The sequence below is a fragment of the Euprymna scolopes genome, chromosome 6 (assembly GCF_053919585.1).
Source record: "Euprymna scolopes isolate OS-2025 chromosome 6, ASM5391958v1, whole genome shotgun sequence".
In the NCBI taxonomy this organism is placed as follows: domain Eukaryota; kingdom Metazoa; phylum Mollusca; class Cephalopoda; order Sepiida; family Sepiolidae; genus Euprymna; species Euprymna scolopes.
This window is the reverse complement of record NC_136487.1, coordinates 82,578,083-82,599,625: the sequence shown is the minus strand read 5'-3', so window position 1 is coordinate 82,599,625 and position 21,543 is coordinate 82,578,083. Positions and strand designations below refer to the sequence as shown.

General features: G+C 34.5%; 1 protein-coding gene across 2 annotated transcripts in view; it reads left to right on the top strand.

Moving 5' to 3' along the window:
* LOC145277733 (palmitoyltransferase ZDHHC3-like) overlaps positions 1-21,543 on the top strand; it is a 257,972-nt gene that overhangs the window by 821 nt on the left and 235,608 nt on the right. The gene's annotated exons all lie outside the window — the stretch shown is intronic.

Here is a 21,543-nt window from a genome sequence, read left to right as displayed (position 1 = left end):
GGGCGACCTCATCATCAGGTGAGGTGTTAATTTTGTTATGTATAATGAAAAGAAACGGAATCATCCCGAATTCTTTATCTTTCAAAATTATCATAAGATATCGTGTGTCTGTTTCTCGCCTATATGTAACTTTTGATAAATGCACGTTGAATTATCATCACTATTTATTTATTTATTGTGTTGTGTTATTTACTGCGGACCCTGCTATATTTTCTAGACAGAGTTTAAGTTAAATTAAATTTTTATCAATCTTTTATTGATTAAATTATTAAGTGAAAACACAATGAAGCTTCATTTTACCCTTATTTCTAAATAATGTTAAGTTTTCGTATCCTTACGAGTTAATTTTTTTACTTTGTTTTCGATTGCCACTTCCTATGTTAAGAATGGTTTTGGTAAATAATAACGTCATTATTTAGAAAAGCCCTTCTTAACATGAGGAGGGGAAGCTTCAGTACTTGTGCATCTATGTTACCGCGATGAAATAGTGTTATTATTTAGAAACCTATTCTTAACATGGGAGGGGAGGGGTGTTTTGTAACTGTTCTGTACTTTTACATAAACAACCGTAAAAATTCAATTAAAAACGAAGCAACAACCGGAAGTGAAGTGGAAACTTGAATCGTAAAGATAACCATTATTGTTTTAATACTGTCCGTAAACAGCACAAGTGTAATATTTTGAGTATTAATCGAATATTTATGGAAATCAAGAATAAAGGCATGAAAAAAACAAAAAACTAAATTAATACTGAAGATTTCATTAAAATTGGTTGAATTTCCTGAATTTTGGTGCCTTTTTAAGTGAAAGGAGGGAATCGGTCATACATTTTGCACGTACCTAAAAATCCTATTTAAATCATAATCCTATTAGATAAGAAAAAATGTGAACATACTTTCTTTCACACATAAAACAAATTTAAAAAGAAAAAGAATGGCTAAATGTTTTGTTATTGTTATTGGACGCGAAGTTCATTCATAAAGTCTCATGCCGCCAGATTTTCATAATAGAAAGATGTTTCACAAACTTCTCAATTTGTCCGTATTAACACTTCACTTAAATTTTTTTTAATAATTAAATTGACTATTTTTTGAATTAAAAAAAAAAATTAATTTAAATACACTTTATTGGTCAAGTCCTTACTCCTCTCCTTGCGAGAGCAGAATTAGACGTTGATTTTTAATGTGAGGAAAACTCCAGTTCCCACCTCCTACCTCCCCCAAAAGAGGCATTTTGGACTGGGACAAAAATTAAATTTGCCCCAGTTTAGAAGGATTTCTTTTTCACTTAGCGAAGGCAAAACAACAATTTGCCTTAAACTGATTGATTACTGAATTTGTTTTGTGTGTGTTGTTTCTCTCTCGTGATTATAAAATAAATAAATAAAGTTAAAAAAGAAAGAACATGCCAAGTGGGACTCGTAAAAATAAAATGTCTCGTCAACAATTTAAAACTCGCGTCTTCTAATCTAAAACAAATAAATAAATCACGGATTTTCCCTTTTTTATTTATTTTTTTAATTTCTAATTATTAGTTTATTTTGTTTTTATAGGTAATTTCTTGGCCTTTTTATTAGGAACAAGGAGAAACGTGAACAACTATTCTGATATTGAATGTCATGTTGGATTTCGTCTTTTCTGTCTATCAGTGAAGGAGGTTATTTTTATTTTTTATCCCAATCAAGAGTTCTTTTTTTTTTTTTTTTTTAAAGGAGCTGTATTTTCACACCTTGTATCTACCTTCGCTTTCATGGGGAAGCAATTCGGGAAACAATTTAAAAACTAACACAGGAGACAATATTTAAGTTACAAAAAATTATTCTTATGTATTGTAAAAAATAGTTGTATTTGCCCGGCATTGTTCGATTGAATAGCATAGGGGAGAGAGAGAGAGAGAGAGACTTGCAATTGTTAAAATTTGTAAATTGATCTATGCTATATCGTCGATTTACTTCTACTTGCCCTTTTCACAAGGGTCGGATGTGACACATAGCTGGTATTCTATAACATTGCCTAGTTGAACCCGTCATAATTCTCCAGTGAATACGACTTTTGTCCTGTGCAGTTCTAGGAGGTTCATCCTCCTAGGCTCTGCCTTCTTTCTTTGAGAAGGGATTAGTTTATTGCTAATCGCCCGAGGCGCCCCTAACGGAGAATGCAGTTGCCCAGGCATTTTTTGCAGATCAGAGTGCTATTTCTCTAGGGCGCTGGTACTGGTGTGGTAATGTGTCACATCTTCTTCTGTGGCACAAGCGATTAAGGGGAATTCTTACTGTCTATATAAACAGTATCAGCAGTCAAAGAGTGCTCTAATCTCTATTCGTTTGTACATTATTTGTTTTGAATAAAAATATAATAGTAAAAAGATTATCTTGAAGGCTTTAGCTCCTAAAGAGAAGGCTATTTTCACGTCTAGTTTTTCGTATCGGTGACAGTCAAATAAGTTCACCATGCAAATTATCTTCAACACTTTGCCGCAGTTTCATAGTACATCCAATCATCAGAAGTATTTTAATAAAATCCTCACGGCCTTTGTATAAAATCTAAAGATTTTATGAGCTAAGATAGCAGAAAAAAGCTAAGATAGCAGAAAAAAAAAAAAAAAAAAAAATGACGGGGACATCACTTCCAGTAGTATTGTTTCTATTTACTTGCCTCTCCACGAGGGTAGAGTTAGACACAAGGTCAGTTTTTAATATGGGGAAAATCCAGCTCCCCTAAAAGGGGCACTCTGGATAGGAACAAAAATAACAATTGTCTCAGTCATGAAAGATTTCTTCTTCATTGACCGACGACAGAAAAAGGTGAAGTGTAGTATCAAAACAGATACTACACTAGGAAAATAAAACGAAGCGTCCTTGGGTTGTGCTCACATTTTTTAACAGGTGCTTTTTTTCTCATTCGCTGTTTAAGTTGTAAATTAATGAATTAGATCTTTTTTTTTTTTTTTTTTTTTTTATACAAAGGAGTCACCGGCCCGGAGGTCACTTGAGAATAAGGGTTAATGAGTGTACGGTAATCAATGGGAAAATGTAGTAATCGTTAATAGTGAAAATTTGGTAAATTGGATTACTTAAGGGGACGGTTCATCAATTACTTACAGACGACCATATTGCAGTCAGTTAGAAAGCAGGAAAACGGAACAGAGTTCCACAGGCGTGCGGCTCAAAGAAATAAGCTTTGTTTATGGAATCTACGTATAGATTTAGGCACATATAAAGAGGATTATTGATAGTGGTTGCAGATGGCCGAGTGTTTTTTGTTTTGTTTTGAAAGTCATGCAAGGGGGGGCATAGATTGAAGCTCAGACGAGCACTTGTCATGAAAATAACGATAAAGCAGAGACAGGAAAAAACAAAAACACACAAACTTAGTTGATTTATTTAAGTATCATATCTAAGCCGGCTTTGAAATATGTTATCTCTCGTTGGTTGACAATATGACGGAATATCACATCTTCGAAATCTGAATGACTGACCTTTTTATCCCTTCGTATTTATGTACTTCCTATGGACGGTAGATGTAACACAAGGATCAGAAAGGGCGATTGAAGAACCAGCGACACAGTGAAGGAACACTTTAGCCTGAAAAAAAAAAATGCTTGGCCAGTCCCGTCAGCATTCCTCGATATAGGTGCCTCAGGCGATTAGCAATAAACTAACTCCTTCTCATAGGGAGGAAGGAATACCTGGAAGGCGTACCTCTAAGAACTGCAAAGGACCAGCAACAGTCAACAGGAAGAGGTCATTTTAAAAATGGATGCATGCTTTTCACCATTTGTAAGAATGTCATTCTCATCTCCCACCATTTCCGGTCCTTTCAAAGATAACCTTTCTCAAAGGTTTACTGCTTTGCTATTTTAAGTACATTCAGTAACGTTTTGGTTTTATTCTTTAAAATCTTCTGCTGAAAACAGCTTCATCTTTTTTAGGGCATTCCATGGTGTTCGAAACATTTTTTGTTCTTGTCTTTGTGATGAAAATGAACATTTTGCAAATGTTGCTTCATCTTTGCTGGCTTCATAGAATCATTTGTCAAAACTTTACAACAAATAACACACTGGGGCCTTTCTTCTCCATTTATGATGGGTGTGAATCCATATTCAATATATGAATGATCGTATTTTCTTTTTTTGATATTCATGATGGATTCCGAATTCTGTAAATAAACAACAAGAAAAAGTTAAAACTATAAGTGGCTTGAAAATTCATCCCCCTGAGAACACAAATTTCACTCCTATTGAGAATCTATATTGAGACTCTGTTGGCTTTGGTGCCGAAAGAAAGTGTTACTGTTCAAACAACTGGGGGATATCTTAAAGCGGGTAGCCCATAAAGTAAATGTGGTGACTGCGATAGTGGAAGTGATGAACAAATGATGAAAGAAAGAAGGAAGAGTGTTTGAAGAAATTGGCCAGAAGATATCGAGTTAGAATAGCATGACCCCCCCCCCAATACTCACCCACATTTTTCAGGGCCTTGTGCTTTTAGTTTGCTAAAATTATATGGCTATTTTTTTAGAAAAATAAATACTTCAAAATGTGAGATCTGTTCGGTCGGTCTCAGGAAGTCATCCTTCTAGATATTACCTCCTCCTTTCCAATGGGTTGATTGCTTGACCCATCCTCATTCGCAAGGGAGTGCCGGAGGACTCGGCCCTCCGTGGCCCGGGCGACAAGATCAAAGTGTAGCATCTGTTCCGACAGATACTGCAAGCAAAGACCATATGTGGGGGTAACCCACATATCAGACCTTGGTCAATGTAAGGGCAACCCTTCATACCAATTGTCACTATCCAGCTCCCATTTTCCCACCCATCGGGGAGCTAAAGATGCTTTTAGTAAGTACTTCAGCATAACCTGCTAATCTAAACGTGTTGACATAACGAACCAACCGCCTCTGGGCTGAAGTCCTGTTTTCAATCATATGGCGAAGCTCTCCGGGAAGAGTATGCAATTTGTTCGTTTACACTACTGACAAATCATGACTAATAAATGATTCATTTTTTTTTTTTTTTTTTTTTTTTTTTTGTGCCAACATGTAGCCAAGCATGTTTTCTTCTACTTTTAAAGAGTTTTATTTAGGTGCTTCTACAGAATTTGAACCCAACCAAATCTACTTTTGCTGAACTAAACCTAAAACTTAAGTTAGAGTTAGTGTTTTTTAAAAATAAGTTTCAGTTCAAATCTTGTAGAAGTACCTTTATTTATTTTCAGAATCGTTTTACTATGTTAAAGTTTATTTATTTCAATTTATTAAACTTAACTGTTTAATTTTAGAAGTAGTTTAAACTATCAGAAGCACCAGCTCACATCGAATGTAAGTTTCTTTTTTTTCTTTGCATGTACGATACAATCTCACGTTTTATCACGTTCTAAAATATAGACGATATATTTGCCTTCGGTCTGGGATTGGCATGTGGTATCTGTTCTTTCCTCGGTCGAAAGTGGAGGAATTCTTCTTGACCAGGACACTTTTTAAAAATTTTGTCCCCCCACCAAAAGAAATTGACCTTGTGTCTAACATTTCCCCCTTGGAGAGGCAAGTAAATAGACATTATACAGAAGATAACCTGAGATTTCAAATAGACGATTTGGTGTTGTTAGTCCAAAATGGGTTTGACAACTTTTTTCACATGTCGTCCTCCTTTCACATACAACTCCTGGTATTTTCAAACTGGCATTTATTCAGTACTGACCAGATTCAACGCTGCTTAACTTCGGTGATCTAACGCGAGCAGTTGTGTTAAGGTTTTGCCATATATAAGTATTAATATTACTAATCTGTCTAAAATATTAACCGTTGAACACTATCTGACTAAACTTATGGTATGTGTTCCTGAATTTGACTTTAAATTCCCTTCTATTCCGTGTTAATTAATGGTGGCCTGACGATTGAATATCAGACTTTGGAGTTAAAGGTGACTTTACAACTGGATTCGAATCTTCGGGCGATATTGCTTATATAAAAGTTTAGTCCGCATGTGGAATAATCACATTGACATACCAGTTCTCGTTAGACATTGAAGTTAAGCAACAACGAGCCTGGCCAGTATCAGATAAGTGACTATTTAGGAATATTAGACGCTTTATGTATTGCACCAGAGCATAGAAATTTCCAGGTTAGTATCGGGGAGGGGGCCGTTTAAAAATCTCGGTTACCCTTAGTCTTCGCTAAGACCTGTGTTTAGGAGGAGGAGAAGAACTCTGAGGTCTGCTGTCTGCTCTTTCTTGTGGCAATCATTTGCACGAACTGGGTTTATCGGTGATTCTAGACAAAGCCTTCACCACTATAAACAAATAGTGTGGATTTCGAACACCTTAATTGTCTGAACCTGATATGTCAGGATTCAATGGGAGCATCCATTTGTGTATGCGTGTGTGTGTGTGTGTGTGTGTGTGTGTATATATATATATATATATATATATACACATATGTGTGTGTATATATATATATATATATATATATATATACACACACACACACACAACAAAGGCTTCCTTCAGTCTTGACAGACTATGGATACCCACTGTAAGGGTGCCTGTGTGTGAAATTTTGTGGTAAGAATTGCACAATCTCTAACCACACCTCTCCTGAGTCAACATTGTTAAATACTAGTGGCAAGTGGAGGTTCAGTACGACTGGAAACAATGTCGAGATAAGCGAAATATCTATATATAAGAAACAACTACATGGTAAGCAGCTTATGATCCCAGTTTTCTATTTAACAAGTCTTTTTCCACCTTTACATAGTTGAATTCTCTTGTATAATTGTGGATTTTTTAGCAGAAAGTCGCCTTATGTAAAATATATATATATAATGTATCATCCTTCTTTCACAGTTCTTTTTACTTTTTACTGAAAGTTTTATGTCAAATATCTGTGGAATTTCCACAGACAACTGACATAGGTGGGTAGGTAGATTAGGCATAATAATGAGCATGAGCCACAAACGGGTTAGATTTTTACATTTATTTTTTTAAGTTTCGGCCATGTTAAAATCGTTTTCTCGGTCGTTGGTTTGAATTATTTTCCTGAAATAAGCGGAACACAATTGTGTCCTTCATGCCTCCAATAACCACAGTAAATACGATTCTAATTTTATGCGATGTAGAACTTGTTATTGTGTACAAAAAAAAAAAAATGTAGTCATTCAGGTTTTTGGTGGAAAGAATCAAGTAGTTTGCTTTATTTAAGACTAGCCTAGGTGCCCGGCGTTGCCTGGGTGTTTGTAGGTGTGTATTGAGTTAAAAAAAAAAAAAAAAAAAAGTAGTAGTAGGCAGGCAAGCTCGAACCTGTGACGCGAAGGTGGAAAAGAAAGTGAATGAAAATCTGACGTCTTACCGCTACTCCATGACGCGACCGGAAGTGTAAAGCATTAAAATTTAATGTAGTCAATAAAAAATAAAAGATGGCATTGCTAAAGGTCGTTTTTAAAAGATGGCATTGCTAAAGGTCGTTTTTAAAAGATGGCATTGCTAAAGGTCGTTTTTAAAAGATGGCATTGCTAAAGGTCGTTTTTAAAAGATGGCATTGCTAAAGGTCGTTTTTAATGTGGGGAGAAAACCAGCTCCCCAAAAAGGGAGGCACTCCGATAGTATCCAAATAAATAGTAATTGTCTCAGTGTGAAGGGTTTTCCCTACATTGACCAAAGACCAATTACAGAACAGATACTATCCGGGGGAAGGCCAGGTGTTGGCGATTGCGTTCGATTAGTTTTGCTTTATTTATACGTAAAAGACAAGCAAACAGCCGACATGACGGCACGGTGGGAATTTTGTTGATCAAAAAAAAAAAGATAGAGATGATGTCCGTTTGTGAATCTGTGACATTGCGGTCTGGGAAGTATGCAAAAACTTCTTGCGGAATCTAACCGATGCAAGTACCCCCATCCAAAAAGCCTTTCGTGGACAGACACAAACGCTCACGCCCATTTTGCCCTTTACATAATAGATTTGCAAATGTTCTCATTAAAACAAAGCGAAAAAGATTCCAGAGTCTGATGAGATATACCTGAAAGAAGGTTGAAGGTAGCATCGGCCGAAACATTGTGATACTAACCCTCAAGATGAGAACAGTAGTATGAAGAATCCAAATGATGCATGTATTAACTTTATTTCACATCTTCATTCAACAAGTACGAGAAAGAAGAGATTAAACGTTGAAGTGTTTTGTTGACGTCATTGAATCAAGACCAGTTGAAATTTATTATTCGATCCAATCAGCACCAAGCATTTAAGTCAAACAATGCGAGGAAAGTTAACTCCCTGTACCGTGCCAGAAAACTTCTCACACCTGTCAATATCTTATATCTCTATAAAGCCACCATCCACCCATGCAAGGAGTATTGCTGTCAAATTTGGACTGGTGTACCATCCACTAGTCTTGGCCTTTTAGATAGTGTTCACAGTCTTTGATCTCACTATCTACCAAATTCCAGTCCCTTTCCCATCGCTGCAATGTTGAATCCCTGTGCTTATTTTACAAGTATTTCAATGCTCTGATGAACTTGTTGCTCTGATGCTCGACTAACCCGACAATCGGCTAAATCCCATTTATTCACTGTGGGGACACCTGGATGCTGAAGAGCTTTCTTTTTACTCTAATAGCGTTTTTCCTCGAGCTGCCAACCTTTGGAACTCCCTCTCTGCTTCCTATTTTCCTATCTGTACGAATATGCATTTTACAGTGGAATTCCTTGCTTAGGATGCCCCCTATAATTCTGGCCCCTATATCCACAATAGCACCTTACTTCTCAGTGGTAATATGCCTAATTTGGGGTGAATTAAAAGTAAGAAAAAAAATATATTGAATAGTAGAGAAACGACTGCTATGATGAGCTACATCGGTCCTCCTTGGTGAGAGCTCCTCAGGCGATTGCTCATAAACTCTTGAGTTTAGAGCTATTCTTGTAATAGAAAATGTAGTTGCCCCAAACAAAGAAAAATGGCAACATCAATCCATCCAGAAAAACTTTTCAGGGCAAAAAATTAACCCAGTCAGGATTAACCGAGCGGCGTGGTTTTCTCGTGTTAAAACGGAAAGTTATGAATGAAGAATTCAAAGAAATTCAGTATATTTTCTAAAACGATCCTTGCGTATAATTGGTTCATTCTTATCACCCATGGTTATAAATGTAATCGTCCAAATTTTGGTGGTCATACACTCTCCGCATGCTTAAAATAGTGCATCACCAACATTAAAGCATCAAAGGATACTTGGGAAGATAGTCTGAGACCCACCAGAACAAATATACAGATACTACACTTTGATCTGACGGACCTCTGTAAAATTTAAGTAGTAATTATTTTTTATCGTTCACGACTAACCGAGGTCAAAAGTCACTCGAGAATAAGGGTTAGTGAGATTCTAAATTAGATGATGGAACAATACTATGAAAGGATCGAGAACTATGATTAATTCACAAGATGACCCAACAGGTATTTGTTGACATTGAACTTGAAAATAACAATGTTGTAGTCTGTAGAGAAACATTTCCGTAGTAATGTGTTTCACAAGTGGGAAGTTCTTGGAAAGAAACTCTATTCCTGGAAACTTGATCAGATTAAATCACGGTTAAATCTTCAAAATGGCTCTCTCTCTGTTGTAATTCGCAAGCTATCAAAATTTGAAAATGTTAAATAAAACAAAGTAATTGCTCATTTCAGTGAAAACTTGAAATATGACTTTTCTACGTAACATGTTCTGCACAAAATAAAATTAGAATTGTATTTCCGGCTGTTAGTGAGGATTGTTATCTCAAGAACCGTGGAATTGCTGCAGTTTTGTTGTTACTAGTTAAGCAAAAAATAAACTAACAAATAAATAAAATTATCTATGATAGCCATTTTCATTCATTATTGCGCTCAACTGAACTCCAATCTTTGTTTCCTACTTGTAAGAGCAGGGATTGTTTTTAATCTCCCTTCCATGGCGAGAAGGTGTGACAAAAGGTTGAGATAGTGGAATTTGAAAAGCCAGTGTTCCAAAGGAAGATAATTCTGGTTTGCAAAAATGCCTAGCCAATACCATTGGGAGTGCCTCAGGCGATTAATAATGAACTAACCTCTTTTCAAAAGGTGAGAAGAAAAAGACTGGGAGGATGGTCCTCCTAGAACTGCACAGGACACGGGACCATACACCTCAGCTAACGGAGAGCAAGCCATCTCAACAATGACCTAGATTCTGATGTCTTTGTAAGGACAGGCACTCGTTTTTTTCTTGTTTTCCTTGCTTCTTCCATCTTCCTAGCATCAGATGCAATTTTCAAAGACAGAGCTTCTTTGCAAGGACTTTGTGTCTGAAACACATTGCTGTGGAACTGCAACTTGATCATCTTAAAATCCAATGTGGTTTCCGGTATTTGTTTCATTGCTAAAAAACATAAGATGGTGTCAATCAAACAGAACTAACTCATATTCTCTCACGTGTTGGTCACCGGACTCATAAGAGATACGTTCTTACCATTGATTGATGTTAATGCTGCCATAATTTTGCTCATCTTTCAGATGGCAATCATTTCAATCTCATTAACCCTTATTCTTGAGTTGCTCTTGGCCTTGATAAGTGGTCACTCAATAACAAAACAAAAAAAAAATGTTAATTCCAACATTATGGGTGTATTGATAGTGGCACTGGCATGTTTATTTTCTGGTGCTACCAGATCAAGCAGTCTAAAGATATTGGCTTCCTGACATAAAAATGCAGCAAACATTGATATTAATGATTTTTTTCCCTCTTTCCCTTTATAAAACTCAATCATATTCTGCAAAGTCCAAAACAGAAACAACATTTTTCCTCTACAAAACAACCAAACCAAACATCATGAATAAATATTTGAAGATATAAAAAAAATTGAAGCATAAAACCTTTTTTAAAATGACTGGATTCGTCATTGAATAACCTGAAAAGATTTGATATGCCGTAAAACAAAACAACCAAATCAAACATTAATGAATATTTAAATATCAAAAAAAAAAAAAACTTGAAGCATGAAGCCTTTTTCCAAAATAACTTGATTCAGCATTAAATAAACCAAAAAGGTTTCATATTCCATAAAACAAACAAATAAATGAGTTTCCATTAAGTCTTTCTGACTATGGATACCCACTGAAGGGTGCCTGTGCGTAAAATTTTTGTAGCAAGAGTTGCGCAATCTCCAACCACACCTCTCCTGAATTGGAACTGTTTTAATTCCAGTTGCAAGCATATACACAGTTCAGGATGATTGGAAATAAACAATGGCGAGATAAGCGGAGACCACATACAGTGCCTAGTATTCCTGAATGCTTTCTCATCGAGTACTGGCCAAGCTCATCGTTGCTTAATTATTAGTGATCTGGCGAGAACCGGTGTGTCAACGTCATTATGTCGTATATTAAAAACAAAAACAATAAAATCAATCCTCATGAATAAATATTTGAAGATATAAAAAAAACTGGAAGCATAAAATCTTTTTTTTTTTCAAAATTACTGAATTCGATATTAAATAAACCAAAAAGGATTGATATGCCGTAAAACAAAAACAATACCCAACCCATTTACAAGTTTCGTGTTTATTGCGCTGCAGTGATTTAAATATTTTGATGATTCATTACCGTGTGAGTTCCGAAATGTGTGGGTGCGCATTATTGTTACTTGAAACTTGAGATGTCGTCTCTAACATCCTGCAGTCGTAACGTTATGTGTCACTTAGAGACGTTTTTTTGGTCAACGCGGTGGTTCCCAACTACTGCGCCGCGGCACATTAGTGTTTCTCAGCACAATTGCTGGTGTGCGCAAAGAGATAATAGCTAGAAGTCATTTAATTTTATTTTGTTTAATAAAAACATTTAATCTCTTAATCATGATGATACCGCTCAATTGAAACGCTCTGAGTGTCTATAATCTAAACGTTTCACGCGTACAAAGTGGTAAGTTCTTTTATGGTTTTGTGATGGGACGATCTATCGGAATATCAGGAGTTTTCAAAGTATCGGGAATCGACATCGGAGCTGAATAATTCAGACCGGATTTCAATACCAAAACGATATCAGATATTGAATACAGGATATTTTGATTTATGCGAATAAAAATTCTCCTTATATAATCTTCTTTGTTTTATCTTTTTTTTATTTCAAAAATGCTTTGAGTAAAAAATATTTATTTTTTATTGATAGGTATAGTACGAAAATTAAAAAAAAACAAAAAAACAAAAACAAAAAACTCAATAATATGCCGCCATGAAGAAAAGTTTGGGAATCACTGGATCAATAATTTATTTCTTTTGCATATAAAAGAGGATTCAAAACTTAATGAAATCGAGCGGGAAGTGTTCTCATTGGTCCAGCGATAACGGTTAATACTATCAGCATGGACTTTTTTTTTATGCCTTCCTTGTTTTCTCCTGATTTTCGCGAATGTAGTTGTAGGCAAATTTTATATATTTATATAGGATGAAGCTTGGTATGAATTACAATCTATAACGAAAAATGAATAGGGTTGTCAGGAATGAAGGAAATAAAACGCATTAACCGAGCAGAAACGTGATGGAATAAAACAGAATTATTTATATATTCATCAACGTTTCGTCTTTATTTCAGGACTTTCCCTAGATGATTGGCCTGAAGAAATAACATTAGAAGTTCAATATTTTAAAATATTTGGTACGTTTGTGACATGAGAAATATTTTTTTAATTCCTCAAAAAAAAGAACATAGTCATTAGAATTCAAAAGATGTGGTTTAATTATAACGTGAAAAAATGTTTTTTCTCTTTTTACGAATGAACCAAATTCAAATTGTGTGATGTGTTTATGGACTGGAATAAGATTTTTTTGTATTTTTATTATCGATGGTCTGTTCAAAGTTTTGTTGAGAATCTGATATAACTTTGGCTCCGTTGATATGCAGTTTCGTACCTGACATGTCTTTGCTTGCTACATGATGAGACAGAGACGACCAGAGGATGACGGATCATGATACCGACTCCTGGAGTTTTGCCAAAACCCGGTTAGTTGAGTAGCTCTGACACTGCCATGCTGTCACTACCCCTACCACAACTTAAGGAAGGATTGCACTTCAGAGGGGTAATCCTGCTGTCGGCACAAAGTTGTAAATAGTTTGTTTGAGGATTACTATAGTTGTCTGATTTGTCGACACATGACCAAGTCAATTTAGTATAATAATTCTCCAATAAAAGAAAAGTTTGACACTGGTACTTTTCTCCCTTTTTTTCATTTGTATGTGAGCGTTGATTTAGAAATGAGGAAGAAAAGAAGAGAGTGAAACAAAATGTTAAGAGAAGACAAGGCAGTGGCTGAATATAGCAGCAGTGAGAGGTTTTGAAAGGAGTCTGACTCATAAGAATCCCTGGAGTCAAATTAAAAAATATTGAGAGATTTGAAAATAAGGAGTCTGATAGTTTTTGGAAATTTAGGAGTCTGGGTGTGATAGTTTTTGGAAATTTAGGAGTCTGGGTGTGATAATCTTTTGAAATTTAGGAGTCTGGGTGTGATAATCTTTTGAAATTTAGGAGTCTGGGTGTGATAATCTTTTGAAATTTAGGAGTCTGGGTGTGATAATCTTTTGAAATTTAGGAGTCTGGGTGTGATAATCTTTTGAAATTTAGGAGTCTGGGTGTGATAATTTTTGAGTCCCAGGTGTCACGGTTAGATATATTTTGAATCGTAGGAGTTGAAGTTGAACCTTGTATGTTTCAATAGTGCGACCCGGCATACCAGTTGTCTGTTTTGCTTTCTTATTAAAATCGCTGTATAGAATCTGTACTGTCATAGATCAGAGGAAGAGAAATGCTTCTAGACTCGCAATTTTGCCCTGTTTTCAAGATATGGATTTTTTTCGAGCATTAACAAAAACAAACCTTGTTTGCCTAACTTTGCCCTTGTAGAGAGTCAAGTGAATAGGGAATAGAAGTTCCTACTTACTTGTCTTTCTATGAGGACAAGGTTAGACACAAGGTCGTTTAAATAAAAAGTGCCTTGGTTTAGAAAGATTTTGCCCCTATTGACCGAGAATAAAGACTAAAGGCAGCATCAGAACAGATACTACACTTTGTTCCATCAGAATAGATACTACACTTTTTTCCTAACCAAAAGAAATTACACATGAAATATTTCGTTAAAGAAAAAAAAGAATGTAGTAAAGAATACGTTAAATAAACAAGTATTTAAAAAAGACAAAATTAACCCCCCCCTCCACTAAAAAAATACAACCCCCCCCCCAAACTCTTATGACAAACGACACAACCATTTCAACAACGGCTTAACATCTTTATTTTTAGTCAACAAACTTTTTGCTGATTGTAGATAAGGTTTAACTTGTTCGTGTCTTATTTATTTCAACTAATTTATGTGGAAACATTTACTGGGTTAAGCTTAATTAAAGACAAACAGTAAACAAATAGCAACAATAATTATAAATATTAATAGTTTTTTTTTTTTAAAATCTAAGAAAAGATGACTTTAGGACTTTCCTGCTTCGTGTCCGTGGGTTTGCTAGGGGTTAACTGCTTATCAATGTCCAAAAGCCATTTGAGGATAAGGGTTAGACATCTCGGTGATGATCGGTAATGGTGCAAATTAGGTAGGATTTGATTCTTTAAGAGGACAGCTCAGCAAACAATGACAACACTTTTTTTTTTGTGTGTAACGAATAAAAATGCTAAATAATAATCAATTCTGACAGTCTTCTGGGTGTTAAGGTTCAATCCTCAGTACAAGTGCTACTAAGAATACAATTACAAAATATTTGGGATTTCTACTCGATTATAAAAAGTGAAACCCAAACAATAAGTTATTGGTTGATGCAAAGTTTTGTCAATTGGACCAAATTGGACTCTATTCTGGAATAATCTATTTTTTTTAATTAAAACTAGGCACCGCCAAAAATGGCTGAAAAATCAAGTTGTTGTTGTTTTTTAAAACGAAATTACATTTATTAAAATCCATTATTTCTGAGTAACTTTTTTTTTTTTCCAGAAAGATAAAACCCTGAATTTTATCATATAGAAAACAGAATAATGTAAAACTTTTTCTACTATTTTTAATTAAATTTTAAATGTTAAATTTTCCCAAAAAGTTAACAATTGACATTTTTTTGTCTTGCACAAAAAACGTACATAAATATTTAAAAAAAAAGGTTTTTGAAATAATTAATTTATTTATTTGTTGTCTAACTAGGATTTAGGATGATTTTCTATGAGAATATGCAAAAATATTATAATATAAGTACCTGGATTTCAAATAATTCCACTTATTCATATAGGTAACCAGTTACTTCGCGTTGATCTAGAGTCTAGATCGACAATGTTTACGTTTGTAGTTGATAAAAAGCAAACTATGGAAGACCAAACAGGCCAAAACAAAACTTATTTTTCAGTGACGAAAATTTCAATGTATTATTAATTATTACATTTGTATGAGTTTGGTTTTTAATGTGTATGTGTGTGGGGGCCAGGCTCCCCAAAATGGGGGGGGGCAATTTAAAGCAGAATAAAAAAAAATTATTTCAGCGCGTTTGGTCCACCATAGTCGAAAGGCGGCAAGCGTTTTCAAACAGGATCGAAAAAATGATGCTATTTTTAACACAAAGGACACAATATTTATCGAATTTTCTTTTTTTTGTATCGATTCTTCAAAGCATGCCCTGTTTAATAATGGTCATGCATTATTCGGCTCGCTAAAAAAAAAATTGTTAATTTATTTATCAAAGATTTTAAAATGGCTTTTTTCGTGTAAATATAAAAAAAAAATTTTTTTTTTTTTTTTTGCTTAACTTAAATTATTTTACTTAACATATTCACCGAATTTCACACTTCAAAACTCAAAAGCGGGATAATTAAACACAATCGAAGTTCTGATATTCAGACGTCAAAATAAGGTATGCAAACAATTTTTTTTTTTTTTTTTTAAATCTATAATTCTGTCCCTTACAACAACACAATATGTTGTGTTCAGTTTCAGATGATTATTTTAAGCATATTTGTACCCCCTCAAAACAAGGGGGGGTTTTGTAAGCAAAAAAAAAAAATATATATATAAATATCGTTTATGAAAAATAAGTACACTGTTATAAAGTTCATTCTTCTCTTAATAATCGCTGAAAATTTCGTATTGATTGGATAATTACCTGATTTTTGGTAGATTTTTAAAAAGACGGTCCGTCAAAAAGTACTTACCTGCACCCCCCCCCCCCCCAGTTTTGGCGGTGCCTAATTAAAACTTATATTTAAGATTGACGACTGAACATTTTGTCAATTATGCTCATTGAAGTTTAGATTAAAAAAACATCAATAGTAATAATAATAATAATCAATCCTCTTATACACACACACATGCACACGTTTGGTGTGCACTGGCTTCAGTTGGTATCACGCAAAATAGTTGTGGAAGGTTAAAGAGGATAAAAAGATCAAAGAAAGAGGGCACCAATCACCCAGACCTCCAATAGAAAGGTATGGAGACTATTGGAACCTTGGGGTGTGTTATGCCACTAAGATTCCAGAGAAGATCAACAATTGATGCCAATCAGAAATAAATACAGGGTGACCCCCCCCCCCCCCCAAAAAAAAAAAAAAAAAAAACAAAAGCTAAATGGAGGCCATCTAGAACATATGCTGTAGAACGGAGGAAAAAAAAAAGCCAAAGACCCTAGTATTTTGATGTGATGTTTTGAATATAATAAACTAGTTATGACCAAAGTTTCATTTCATTTGGACAAAACACTAAGAAACGGGGCCTAATTATAGTTGGGGCCCGTTTTTTTTTTGGTCACCCTGTAGTAAACAGCTGTTTCGATAATGCATCAGAACTTGCAATGGTTACAAAAAGTGATGGAGAATGCTGAAAATTAGGAGGGACTTGTCATTCAGACTCTAGAAAATCATACTAGATCAAGGATCAGTTGAATATATGTGCTACAAAAGATTAAAACAACATCGGTACTGTCGGTTTCAAATACAAATATATATATATACCTTCTCTCCAGAAAGTTAGACACAAGGTTAGGTGTGGGTTTGATGAAAGTGTTTCTGTGGAATGAACTGGATTCGAACTCAGCACACTCAGCTTTTCAGTCAGTGTTGATAACCATTTAGCTACCGTCAATGCCACTTGTTATTATTTCCAGAGAACAATTGCTGATAATTATTTGTGTGAGAATTCCTAGTGAGTAATTAATATACTGCATTTATTTATTTATTTTAATTAACTAGCAAACATATGCTCCCTCCAGTTATATTTTTGTTAGGTTTGGAGGATTATGTAATTATGAAAGAACTACATACAATATGTTTTGTAATTTTTGAGATGAGGATTGATTATTTGGATCATTCAAACTACTGTTCCCGTCTTTATTGTTATTTTTGAAACATTTCAATTGATGTAACCTCCGACCTTCTTTAGGTGTATCTTGTTGAACTCTGAAATCTGCACAGAAATACAAACAGAACATCTTATTTAATCCATGGGGGCAGCATGCTTTCGTTTCGTCAGCCATGACCTGTGGTGTAGTGGATAAAATACTTGGTAAAATTCAGTTGTAAGTTACATTGTTCCAGAAGTTGAAGGTTCAATTCTCAGTGTGGGCAACTTTAAAAAAATACAATTGCGAATCACTTCGGATTTCTATCCCGTCATGGCTGACAGAACAGAACTAAATAAAAGGGGTCCATTTGAAATTCCATGCAGATTCTTGAGTTTGACAGAAAGATTCCTGAGTTCGATAAGATAAAGTTGGAGGTTATATTGACTGAAACATTGTGAAAATAACACTTAAGATGAGAACAGTAGTCCGAAGAATCCAAGTACTGCATAAATACATAGTTAAAGCAAAATAAATTGACGTTTCTGAATTTTTGAGATGAGGATTAGTTATTCGTATTATTTGGATTCATCGGATCACTGTTCTCATCATGAGTGTGATTTTCACAACGTTTTGGTCAATGTAACCTCCGACCTTCATATCTTGTTGAACGCAGGAATTTGGATGGAATTTCGAGCAGAACCCTTTATTTAAATACTGATATTTACAACTAGAAATAAAATAGCTTTAAGGCTGCTAAAATTCATACTAGAATTGTCCACGAGGACTCGCGGTGCAGTGATTAGAGTACTTGGAAAAATCAATTGTAAAAAGTGATATTCTTCTGAAGGTTGAAGGTTCAATCCTCAGTGTGGGCGACCGAAAAATAAAATTGCGAATTACGTAGGACCTCTATCCAGTCATGGCTGATGGAACAAGAGCACGCTACCCCGTGAAGTAAATAAAGGGTTCCACTCGAAATTCCATCCAAATTCCTGAGTTCGACAAGATATACTTGAAGAAGGTCGGAGGTTACATTTACTGAAACGTTATGAAAATCACACTCAAGATGAGAACAGTAGTCCGATGAATCCAAATAATATGCAAAATAAATTATTTGAAACTATTAAAATATTTCTTAACACTATTCATTTGTTTTTTTTTTTTTTGTTTTTTTGCTTATGTTTGGATTTATGCTTTGTTTATATGAATGTCCAAAAAGAACAATTGGTATAGAACCTCAAGTTTTGACTTCGATTTTTAGTCATGCCATCTGCTTTATTTTTTGGAAATTTATTATTACTGGGGGGGGGGGGCTTGCCCAGTCGTAAAATACGTTTGAATATATTTTAATTCATGCAGATTTGATATTTATTATTACAGAGCCAATTCTCTATTGAATATTATATTGTACCTAATATATAGTAATGATTACAAAAGTTAAAAAAAAAACAACAATAAATGAATTGGGTGCCATCAGCTAGAATCGAAACCAAAGCATTTAGTGCTTCAGCAGTGTTACCTACTATTTGAGATATCGCAGATAGATAAGAAAGATTTAAAATGAAACCACTTCAAGCTATGAATGAATTTGTGTATGCACAAAAGTAACAACAATATTGAGATAATCTGGGCAAATGTTACCTTGAAATTTTGCCCGTCTGCATCTCTCAGTTCCCATTCTTAAGACTAAGTTAAGAAAATTAAGTAAATAAATCAATGTGCAAACTTTTTTTTTCTCAATAAAACCTATGCGAGGTCAGAAAGTCTCCATCCTTAAAACTAAGTTAAGAAAATTGATTAAGTAAACATTAATTATTTAATTAGTCATATTGATCTCTCCCCTCAATGGTTAAACCCTCTCTTAAAATAAAGCGTTTGAAAACTCAGCAATACCATTAGGGTTCCTCGGGTATTTTTTGTGGACCAGATTGCACTTCATGTAGTGTGCTGGTTTTTCAAAACCCCACTTGACCTTGTATCTGACACCCTGCAAATAAGGTAATAAATAGGGCTATGACAACAGCATATTCTTTCCATTGTTTTGACTTTCAAGTATATATCCGAGACAGTTAGGCACAGTTAATCAACCAAGAACCACATCACTATATAAAAGCATATAAGATATCCACGGATATACACTCTAGAGTCAAAACAATGAAACGAATATACTGTTCTCGCGCTAGTAATAAACATGTTCTATTGTGAATCATAGTTTTTATTGTTTAAAAATCCAATTGTAGACAAATAGATTCTATCTGTCTACATAAATAAATAAAATACTATCTGTCTACATAAATAAATAAAATACTATCTGTCTACATAAATAAATAAAATACTATCTGTCTACATAAATAAATAAAATACTATCTGTCTACATAAATGAATAAAATACTATCTGTCTACATAAATAAATAAAATACTATCTGTCTACATAAATAAATAAAATACTATCTGTCTACATAAATAAATAAAATACTATCTGTCTACATAAATAAATAAAATACTATCTGTCTACATAAATAAATAAAATACTATCTGTCTACATAAATAAATAAAATACTATCTGTCTACATAAATAAATAAAATACTATCTGTCTACATAAATAAATAAAATATTATCTGTCTACATAAATAAATAAAATATTATCTGTCTACATAAATAAATAAAATATTATCTGTCTACATAAATAAATAAAATATTATCTGTCTACATAAATAAATAAAATACTATCTGTCTACATAAATAAATAAAATACTATCTGTCTACATAAATAAAATACTCTTTGCATAAATAAAAAAAAAATTCTAGTTTTCTACAGAATGGAACGAAAAATTTGTCACACTAAAGAAAACAAAACTAAAGCTTTATTTTAAAACTTTTATTGAGAAAATCAATTCAGGTAACTTGATTATATAGTAGAGCTGACATCTATTCAATGTAGCCACCTTCAGCTTCAATCACCGCCTAGATACGGGACCGGAACTAAGAAGAGCATGACTTTTTCGCAAGCGCCGAGAACTTGGCGAATACTCAATGGATGGCGTTGATCAGGTTGGCTTTGGTGTTGTGGGAGATCAGATCAGTTATGTTCTCGACGTATGACCAAACAAAAGAGTTCAGAGGGTTCAGTTCGGGGACGAGGAGGGAACAGTGAGAGAAGTTTACAAAGTCATAGCACTCCTTCTGAAGCCAAGCCTGGGTCTCTTTAAACTTGGGGGCTAGCGCAGAGTCCTGCTGCCACACCCAGAGGATCACCACACTCTTCAGCATATCCAGGTACACTTTGCCTTCGAAGATGTGAGGTGGCATGATGTGTCCTTCACTTGAAACCACAACAAAGACCATAACCGTGACCGGAAACTTTGTTGAACTGTGCCATCAAGCATTGAATAGTCTGGATTTGCATTTTAAGGGTGCTGGCAATGGTCCTGTTGTCATAAATTGGATTGGTAGAGAGCATGTTGTACAGTGGCACATTTCCGATCTCGATGTTAAACATTGTGTCACTTTCAGATATGATAGAAGTTTCCTATCGCTCTTGGGATTTGTACACAATTGACCAACTAGTAGATGGTTTGCAACAAAAAGAAAACCGGTTTTCATCAGATGGAAATGGAATCATGACGTCTTTTCTAGGGTGAGAATTTTATTGTTCCACCATGTACATAAATAGAATATAATTTTATTTGTTTGCATAAGTAAAATCCTATTTGTCTACATAAATAAATAAAATTCTATTTTTCTACATAAATAAATAAAAACAAAAATCGAAATTTGTTAATCGGTGCTACCAGATCAGACAGTCTGAAGATACTGGCTTCCTGACCTGACCAAAAATGCACTAAACATTGATGTTACTGTTTGTTTCCTTTCTCTTTGCAAACTTCAATCATGTTCTGCAAAATCAAAAACAAAAACAAAAATTTTCCTTGTTTATCCATTTATTTATTTATTTATTTATTTATTGCAAACTATTATCCTCATCTTCTAATTGTTGTTTCACAACGTTTCGACCAACTGTTTCTCTGACTTTCGTCAGGTGATTAACTGTAACAGGATAGGAACGCCGAATCTCCTAACTCCATCCTCAGCAATTACCGCCTTCCATAGTTTTTTTGTCAATAATTACTGAGAATGCAGTTAGATTCCGCGTTCCTATCCTATCATGGTTAACCACCTGATGAAGGCCAGAGGAATAGTTGGCCGAAACGTTGTGAAACAACTACTAGAAGATGAGGAT